Below are 10,000 nucleotides of genomic sequence, written 5' to 3'. Positions count from 1 at the left end.
GTGTGACCTTGACACTAGGATATGTGACCTTGACACTAGAATGTGTGACTTTGACACTAGGATATGTGACCTTGACACTAGAATGCGTAACCTTGACACTAGGATGTGTGACCTTGACACTAGAATGTGTGACCTTGACACTAGAATGACGGGAGTAGCGAGTCACAGAAAAGATAGTAAATATCTTTATTAACTCTAAGGGCAGTGAGCAGGTGGAGCTCACTACGTACAGAAGCTTCCAGTGCAAACATCAGACACAGTTTCGAGAATATTTATGACCAAGCCGTGATAGCCAGGAATCAGGATAAGAGGCCAGGAGCTATAAATCGACCCCGTGTAACCAGGTAAATGTACACACGCATACCTCCACGCCCTCTGCGATAAGACTCAAATGTCTTCGTGGGGGTGAAGTCACCAGCTCAGTTCCTCGTACCTCAGTTTTCACACTTGTGTTTTAAATTAACACAGAAGTTTTGCTGAAGAGAATAACAAAGTTTGTATCATTATAAATAGTTCAGCTGAACACATGGTTCACAACATAGATCATGGATTATATTGTTAAATGTCAGGGAGAAAGTGCTAATGGGTCCCATTAAGATAATAGTTTGCGTGATACACTTACAAGAACCTCGAATAAAGAATATCTTATGGTTAATATAGATAAGTTATAGCAGAAATTTATATGAATGTAATGGGGAAATTTATATAAATGTAATGGTGAGGAAATTCCAGGAACAGTATTAAAACAGTATTAAACGCGACGACCGTGGAATGGTGTCTTCACTTCAGAAAATATAAACTAAATAGAACATGCGCCTTATTAGATTCCAGAACTGATAAATGTTAGGAGGAATTACTGAAGGCGCTGGAAATTACCTTAGATTACAGGACAAACTGAGATATGATAATTGCATATAGTATAAATTTGTAAAATGCTGAGCAAAAGTATACCAGGAGTCTATCACTCAAACTCTTCTAGAAATTAAATTGAAGGGAAATTAAGTGCCACTACTCATGAAGGTTTTGAAATGTTTTACTATAAATATGAATATGTTAATAGAAAAAGTAATTACACACACACACATACATACACACACACACACGCACACACACACACACACACACACACATAGGACGTACGTACATTTGTTTTTTTTATCCCAAAAGTCTATATGGATCCTCAGAACCTCCAAGAACGTAAACATTCACCTTATTAATCACACGTACAACAACGTCGTTATTATTGAGTTCAGGGCCGAAGACACCTTACTTCAGCACACATTAGTGGAGAAAAACTACGATGTTCAGGAAGTTGTTTGAAGAGGAACTCACAAAAAATATAATCTGAAATTGCAGGAATCTTTGGAAATCATAAACCAACAAACAGAAGAGTCTCGGCCATGATTTGATAATGTCCTCACACTAATACATAGAATTATCTGCAACGTATGAGACAGGGAGCGCTAAATCATAATCATAGAGAAAATTGATCTATTGAGGGGAAGTAAAATGTTTTGGCACAGTCTTACAGACGACCCACCAGCGGTGTCGCGAGCAACAGTGTAATTCATGATCGTGTGTATTCACCTGTATGTGGTTGCAGGGGTCGAGTCACAGTGTATTTGTGTGTGTGGGGGGGGGGGTCTCTCTCTACCGTATCTTCCATACCTTCCTCCTTCCCTGTTTCTCTCCATCTCCCTCGATTTCTATCCTTACTGTAACTCACACTTCCTTCATTTTTTCTCCCTACCTCTCCTCTTCCTCTTTTCTCTCTTCCTCTGTGCCTCCCTATTTTTATTTTCCTCTTTCTGTCTCTCTCCCTTCCTCCCTCCTCTAACCCAAGTCTGGCTTCTTACTGTCACCTACCTAGTTGTTTACTCAGTGTTTACCCTGATGAATGCCGTAGTTTACAGCGATTAAAACCCACTACAAATACTTATGCTGGTTACACAGATGATGTGATAGGTGTTAGAAACTTGCTTATAATAACGACGGTTTAAGTTGTTTGTTACCTCAGGCGGAGGGAAGAGAAGGTCACTACCTGGTTTTTGACTACTTATTTGTGATTGCCTCTTTGTGATTACCTTCTGCCTCTTTGTGATTACCCTTCTGCCTCTCTGTGATTACCTTCAGCCTCTTTGTGATTACTTTCTGCCTCTTCGTGATTACCTTCTGCCTCTTTGTGATTACCTTCTGCCTCTTTGTGATTACCTTCTGCCTCTTTGTGATTACCTTCTGCCACTTTGTGATTGCTTCTTGTCTCTTTGTGATTGCCTTTGTCATTGCCTTCGTTATTGCCTATTAGTAGTTGCCTATTGGCGTTTACCTATGGGTGACTGTCTACCTGTAGCTACAGGAGCAGAACTATGTTCGCGGTGTAACGTCATATATATTTAGCCATATATATGATTTTTACTTGGTTATACCACATGTGTGAAGAAAGCACTCGCAAGTTGCTTCTTCAGAAGTGTTTAATGCGTCGGTCCACTCAGGAGTGCAGTGGCTACCGCAGACAGAGCCAGATATGTTGTATACTCCATCATTTGTCTGCATATTTGTGAACCATTTGTGATTTTACGAGTTGGTGAGGATACGGTCACACTGGAATCTTGTCTAAACTCTAAATTATTGGGTGGCCAGGTTGGTGTGATAACCACACTATCTTGTATCATGAGTGTTGGTGTACTAGCTTCGTTTTTGTGCTGGGTTGAGACCCATCTCTTGGTCTCCGTCTTTTGACCAGCCTTATTTTGGGCTGGACCCCTAGTCGAATCCATGTATGGTGATAGCATCCACTATCTCTCTTCCTAATGCATTCCACTTGCTCATACCTCTTACAATAAAAGAAATCTTTGTTTCTCATGGTGATATAAGCTACTACTTACTATTTGTCTTCTGATTATTTTGTCTTCTTCAAATATTGTCTGGTAACGTGAGATGTTATTTTAAACTTAGTATACTTTTTACTTCAAGTCTGGAAGCCAATCTTAGAATGAGTTATTCCTCATCTGAACCCACGCCGGTGTATGCTCTCTAGAGTACTGGCCAGTTTATTCCTTATTATTCTCTCAGTTATACTTCAGAGTTCTCATGTCAGAAGTATCAGTCACTAGCGCCGACAATCTGATGTCTTAAATGTGGTTGCTACATAAGTAGTTTTGCATCTAGATTATAATTATGTCTCCACTGATACATAGGTCGTCGTGCGTGTAGGGGAAGGAGAGGGGAGAAGGGAGAAAAGAAACAAGTACACTGCACTCCAGTCGTCGACATTGTTGTTTCTGACTCATTTAGCGACAATCTTAGGTTCCCGCCTCACCTGACCTGTCATCACATCAGGGAAGGTGTGTGCTGCCTTGTCCTCTTACCTGTACTGGCATAACTGTGTAAGGTAAACAGGAATGGTGCATTACCTGTTACATGTACTGGACTGTGTGTCGGTGGCGGCTCAGACACTCACCTAATTACTACCTAAGCTGGGTGATACAGTTTCCACCCCGACTGGCTGCAATTTTATACACTACGAACATTAACTGTTTGGTGAAAATGTTGGCCGTGCAGGTCGAGCATGTAACGGAAAAGAACTTAGTTGCGTAGCTGTACCATTCTACATGACGTGAGCGTTGATAAGTGCACACTGCCACTGCAGTTGCTGCTGTTTGTATGATAAGCGTACACTACCACTGCAGTTGTTACTGTTTATATAAATGCAAACTGCCACTGCAGTTGTTGCAACTTACGTCATATGGGTGTTGATAACTAAGAGCCCGGAATCAATTATTTTTATTATTCTTTTCATAAATACTACCCTGATCATCAAACAATATCCTCAGGGCTGGGAAGGCAGATTTTTTTTTTTTTTTTTGCACCGTTTCATTCATCCTGTTTTTGTTGTTGTTGATATTACTGTTGAATGACGCAGTTCCCGTTATAGCTTTCGTTTGTAACGTTTCGTTTGCATGGGGTAAAATGTCGGGTCTGTAAAAGCAAAAGAGGCACCGATATTTATGATAGTCGAAAGACATTTATACCACATCAAGACTTTGCTGGACAAAATTTCGCTCCTCAGCGAGCGAAAAGTTGCATTCCCGCGTCTTAGTTCTAATAACCCGCAAATAGGAGAGAGAAACTTATGTCGATGTTTCACTCCGACTTGAACTATCAGATAGTCACACTATTAAGTAAAATATTCTTTGCTTGTAAATATTCAAGTTATTCGGTAATTCACCGGTGTAGCAATAAAAGTCTGTATTAAATACCTTTGGTGGTTCTGGCATAATTTATCGTGGGACTGCTGTGTTTGATGCAGTGAAATGCTCTCTCCAGTGCCAGTAAAATTCACTGTTGGACACTGCGGGAAGTGTATCCTGTTTACACAGTGACCCCGCTGTGACATGTTTACACAGTGACCCCTCTGTGACCTATTTTAGTGATTTGTCATCAGTGACTGAGATTTTGGGACTCACGCGGTGGCCAGCATGTCTCTAGCTTTGTTTACCCTAAGGGGAGACTTCGATTTTTTTTTAAAGTGATCACACTGAGGGAGTGGCTTAGGCGTGCTTCTTGAAGTTCCTGCCATATCTTGGCCTGTCTGGTGATGTCCCTTGCTCCTTCCTAGCTGTCAGAACTACACTACGCCCACCTGTGATCCGGCACCATGCCCACCTGTCATCCGGCACCATGCCCACCTGTGATCCGGCACCATGCCACCTGTGATCCGGCACCATGCCACCTGTGATCCGGCACCATGCCCACCTGTGATCCGGCACATCCCTTTCTCACACTAGCACTCTTCATTTAAAGATGTCCAGACGTTGTGTTTCAAATTGTATCGTCGTTGTGATCTGCTTACGTCCACGTCCATACGCATATATAAGCACGTTTACGTGCATATATCCACATGCACGCATGTTCGCGTGTACTTCCAGGTGTGCATTTGTACTTCCAAGTCAGTTTCAATACCAACATAGCAGAACCTTGTCAACATATCTACTCTCGAACGAGCTGTCTTCTATACTAGCAGCCAAGGACACACTAACAGCCACGGACACACTAGCAGCCACGGACACACCCATCTCACAAGCCCGCAGATCAATTTTCATGACCATCTCCACATCCCGAAGAAACATCCACTTACGTGAGCAACGGTACAGGGAAGAGAGGAATGAGGAGTAGTGGGGATTGATTCAGAGGGGGGGGGGAAGGAAGCGAGACAAAGGAAAGGTGAAGATAGAGAAAATATAGAAGAGGAGAGTTTATTTTTATTTATTTAGTAAAACTGGATATACCAGCAGTGTGTTACTACAATATTCTACTATACACAAAGACTATTTTGGGAACAAAGGCTGTGGTTGGAGATGTGGGGAATGAGGCTTCTAGCAGTGAGGTGCAGTCTGTCTCTCACTGTGAGGAGGCTGTAGGTGGGGAGGTAGCAACGGGTACCAGCAGTGAGGTGCAGCCCAGCACCTGCTACAAGTGGCGAGTTGTTCACAGTAATGGGAGGCGCATCAGAGTAAGGAAAGTTAAGAGTGAAGATCTGAAGGTAGGAAATCGCTTCTCTGTTCTCCAGGATGAATGTACTTCAGTGGCCAGTGAAGGTAAGGGTACTACTGCCCCTGCTAATGAAGGTAAGCGCATTCTTGTGGTTGGTGACTCTCAGGTAAGATATGTTGACCGTGCTTTTTGTAATAGGAATAAGAAGATGAGAGATAGAGTGTGCTTCCCTGGAGCTGGTGTTGGGGACATTGTCAACAGACTGGATAATATCATGTCAGGTAATGGGAACAAGCCCATTATCTGTCTCAGTGCTGGTGGAAATGATATTGGGAAGGGTAGGAGAGAAGAGCTGCTAGATAAGTACAGGTCAGCTATAGATTTCATTAAGTCTAAGGGAGGGATCCCAATCATATGTAGCATCTTGCCTAGAAGGGGAGTAGGAAATGAATGGTTGTCTAGGGCAATTGGTGTAAATTGCTGGCTAGACAGATACTGCAAGGAACTTGCAATCCCATTCATTGACAACTGGAACAACTTTTATGGCAAACATGATATGTATGCAAGGGATGGGGTTCATCTCTCTGGGGCAGGGGTGGTAGCACTTGCAGACTCGATTGAGAAGGCCATTGGTGAAATGCCTATGATTTTAAACTGATGGAAGATAGAGGTATGGGTGTGTGTGGGAAACAAGCAGGTTGCAACACTAGGGTTGGAAACAGTAAATGTATAAAAGGCATTCAGCATGAAGTTATAAATAAAGACAATAGAACAGGTCAGAAAACAAAGGGGGACAGCAGAGGGCAGCAAGGGACTAGCTCCCTTAAGGTTTACTATACTAATAGCAGGAGTGTTAGAAATAAGATAGATGAGCTAAGATTAATTGCAAGTGCAGGAAACATAGATATTATTGCTATAACAGAGACCTGGCTCAATCTGAAAGATAGAGAGATGCCATCTGAATGTCACATACAAGGCTATAAATTATTCCACACTGACAGGGTCAACAGGAAAGGTGGTGGAGTAGCGATGTATGTCAGAGACAATTTAAATTGTTGTGTTAGACAAGATATTAAATTAGAAGCGTCAGCCACTGAATCTGTTTGGTTACAGCTTCTCGAGGGCCGAGAAAAACTAATTTTGGGTGTGATTTACAGGGCCCCAAATCTTGATAGGGAGTGCAGTAAACTTCTATGGGACGAAATTCGTAAGGCATCTACATACGAAAATGTTGTGCTAATGGGAGATTTCAACTATAGACAGATTGACTGGAGCAATTTGACAGGAAATTTAGAGTCGGGTGACTTTCTTGATACGATCCAGGATTGTTTTTTAAAACAGTTTGTGACAGAGCCAACTAGGGGAAATAACCTCCTTGACTTGGTTCTTGCCAGTAGGGAAACACTAATTAATGATCTTGAGGTTAATGATGAGCTTGGGGAGAGTGATCACAAATCACTCAGTTTTAACATATCATGGAATTCCCCTAATAATGGCAATCAAGTCTCCGTCCCTGACTTTCGCTTGGCTGATTTCATAGGACTGAAAAATTACTTAGGTGGGCTGAACTGGAATGACCTGACTAGGGGTCAGGTAGGTGGTGATGGTTGCCGATATGATGCTTTCCAGGGCATAGTTCTAGCTGCTCAGTCAAATTATGTTCCAAATAGGGAAATCAGATCAAACAAAAATGATCCTAAATGGATGAACAATAGATTAAAATATCTGATTGGTCAAAAGAGAGGCATATATAGGCAAATCAAAAGAGGAGAGGGGCAATTAAGAAATCGATATATTCAGTTAAAGAGAGAAATAAAAAAGGGAATTAGAAAAGCAAAAAGAGATTATGAGGTTAAAGTTGCAAGAGAATCGAAGACTAACCCAAAAGGATTCTTTCAGGTATACAGAAGTAAGATCAGGGACAAGATAGGCCCACTCAAAAGTTCCTCGGGTCAGCTCACTGACAGTGATAAGGAAATGTGTAGAATTTTTAACACATACTTCCTCTCAGTTTTTACACAGGAGGATACCAGTGATATTCCAGTAATGATAAATTATGTAGAACAGGACGATAATAAACTGTGCACTATTAGGGTCACAAGTGACATGGTCCTTAGGCAAATAGATAAATTAAAACCTAACAAATCCCCAGGCCCTGATGAACTGTATGCAAGGGTTCTAAAGGAATGTAAAGAGGAGCTTAGCACACCTTTGGCTAATCTTTTCAACATATCACTACAAACTGGCATGGTGCCAGATAAGTGGAAAATGGCAAATGTGATACCTATTTTCAAAACAGGTGACAGGTCCTTAGCTTCGAACTATAGACCAATAAGCCTAACCTCCATAGTGGGAAAATTTATGGAATCAATAATTGCCGAGGCAGTTCGTAGCCACCTTGAAAAGCATAAATTAATCAACGAATCTCAGCATGGTTTTACAAAGGGACGTTCCTGCCTTACGAATTTATTAACTTTTTTCACTAAGGTATTTGAGGAGGTAGATCATGGTAACGAATATGATATTGTGTATATGGACTTCAGTAAGGCTTTTGACAGGGTCCCACATCAGAGACTATTGAGGAAAATTAAAGCACATGGAATAGGAGGAGAAATTTTTTCCTGGATAGAGGCATGGTTGACAAATAGGCAGCAGAGAGTTTGCATAAATGGGGAGAAATCAGAGTGGGGAAGCGTCACGAGCGGTGTTCCACAGGGGTCAGTGTTGGGCCCCCTGCTGTTCACAATCTACGTAAACGACATAGATGAGGGCATAAAGAGCGACATCGGCAAGTTTGCCGATGACACCAAAATAGGCCGTCGAATTCATTCTGACGAGGACATTCGAGCACTCCAGGAAGATTTGAATAGACTGATGCAGTGGTCGGAGAAGTGGCAGATGCAGTTTAATATAGACAAATGCAAAGTTCTAAATGTTGGACAGGACAATAACCATGCCACATATAAACTAAATAATGTAGATCTTAATATTACGGATTGCGAAAAAGATTTAGGAGTTCTGGTTAGCAGTAATCTGAAACCAAGACAACAGTGCATAAGTGTTCGCAATAAAGCTAATAGAATCCTTGGCTTCATATCAAGAAGCATAAATAATAGGAGTCCTCAGGTTGTTCTTCAACTCTATACATCCTTGGTTAGGCCTCATTTAGATTATGCTGCACAGTTTTGGTCACCGTATTACAGAATGGATATAAATTCTCTGGAAAATGTACAAAGGAGGATGACAAAGATGATCCCATGTATCAGAAACCTTCCCTATGAGGATAGACTAAGGGCCCTGAAACTGCACTCTCTAGAAAGACGTAGAATTAGGGGGGATATGATTGAGGTTTATAAGTGGAAGACAGGAATAAATAAAGGGGATGTAAATAGTGTGCTGATAATATCTAGCCTAGACAGGACTCGCAGCAATGGTTTTAAGTTGGAAAAATTCAGATTCAGGAGGGATATAGGAAAGTACTGGTTTGGTAATAGAGTTGTGGATGAGTGGAACAAACTCCCAAGTACCGTTATAGAGGCCAGAACGTTGTGTAGCTTTAAAAATAGGTTGGATAAATACATGAGTAGATGTGGGTGGGTGTGAGTTAGACCTGATAGCTTGTGCTACAAGGTCGGTTGCCGTGTTCCTCCCTTGAGTCAATGTGACCTGACCTGACTAGGTTGGGTGCATTGGCTTAAGCCGGTAGGGACTTGGACCTGCCTCGCATGGGCCAGTAGGCCTTCTGCAGTGTTCCTTCGTTCTTATGTTCTTATGTTCTTATGTTTTGTTTCCTTGTTACATTCCGTCACACAGGATGAGTTTCATATATGAGAGTATAGTTTAATGCTATCAACCTGAGCTGGGAGACCTCAAGTATTCCATTAGAGGTTCAGCAGCCACGGGACTTAAGCATCTCTCTGGAAAGCCATCTCTCCTCTTTGCGGGGGCAAAGAGGAGAGACCAGGGCATGAAGAGGAATGGAGTAGAAGGGATGAATAGAGGAGTAAAGGAGTAGGATAGTGGTAGGGCAGGGGGGGATAAAGTGGCTGGAGACTATTATTAAAGAGGTGTGGGCATACCTGCGGTCAAGCACCTAGTGAGATGTGTCCATCACTGGTTTAGGTAACCAGTTAAGACTGACCGTCAGACTAGCTGGGGCTCCAGACCAACACTACCATTTCTCAGGGGGACAAAAATTCCTCTTAAAAACTGATTAAATGTTATCAACTTGATTAACTGTGTTTAAAAATCGCAGCAGCTCTGCTTGCTCGAGTCTCTGGAAGGAAAACTAAGACTGGCATCTGTATTAATTAATTAAGCATAAGGGGGTGTAGCTCAGTGGTAGAGCATTCGACTGCAGATCGAGAGGTCCCTGGTTCAATCCCGGGCGCCCCTTAACTTTCCTTTGGTGGCCCGGTGGCCTGGTGGCTAAAGCTCCCGCTTCACACACGGAGGGCCCGGGTTCGATTCCCGGCGGGTGGAAACATTTCGACACGTTTCCTTACAC

General features: G+C 42.2%; 1 protein-coding gene and 1 non-coding gene across 2 annotated transcripts in view; both read left to right on the top strand.

Moving 5' to 3' along the window:
• LOC138853074 (uncharacterized) overlaps positions 1-10,000 on the top strand; it is an 838,210-nt gene that overhangs the window by 15,002 nt on the left and 813,208 nt on the right. The window lies entirely within an intron of this gene.
• TRNAC-GCA (transfer RNA cysteine (anticodon GCA)) lies at positions 9,818-9,889 on the top strand. The gene has a single exon. It is a non-coding gene; the product is annotated as a tRNA-Cys (tRNA).

The sequence above is a fragment of the Cherax quadricarinatus genome, chromosome 22 (assembly GCF_038502225.1).
Source record: "Cherax quadricarinatus isolate ZL_2023a chromosome 22, ASM3850222v1, whole genome shotgun sequence".
Classification (NCBI taxonomy): Eukaryota; Metazoa; Arthropoda; class Malacostraca; order Decapoda; family Parastacidae; genus Cherax; species Cherax quadricarinatus.
This window is presented reverse-complemented; position numbering and strand designations above follow the sequence as displayed.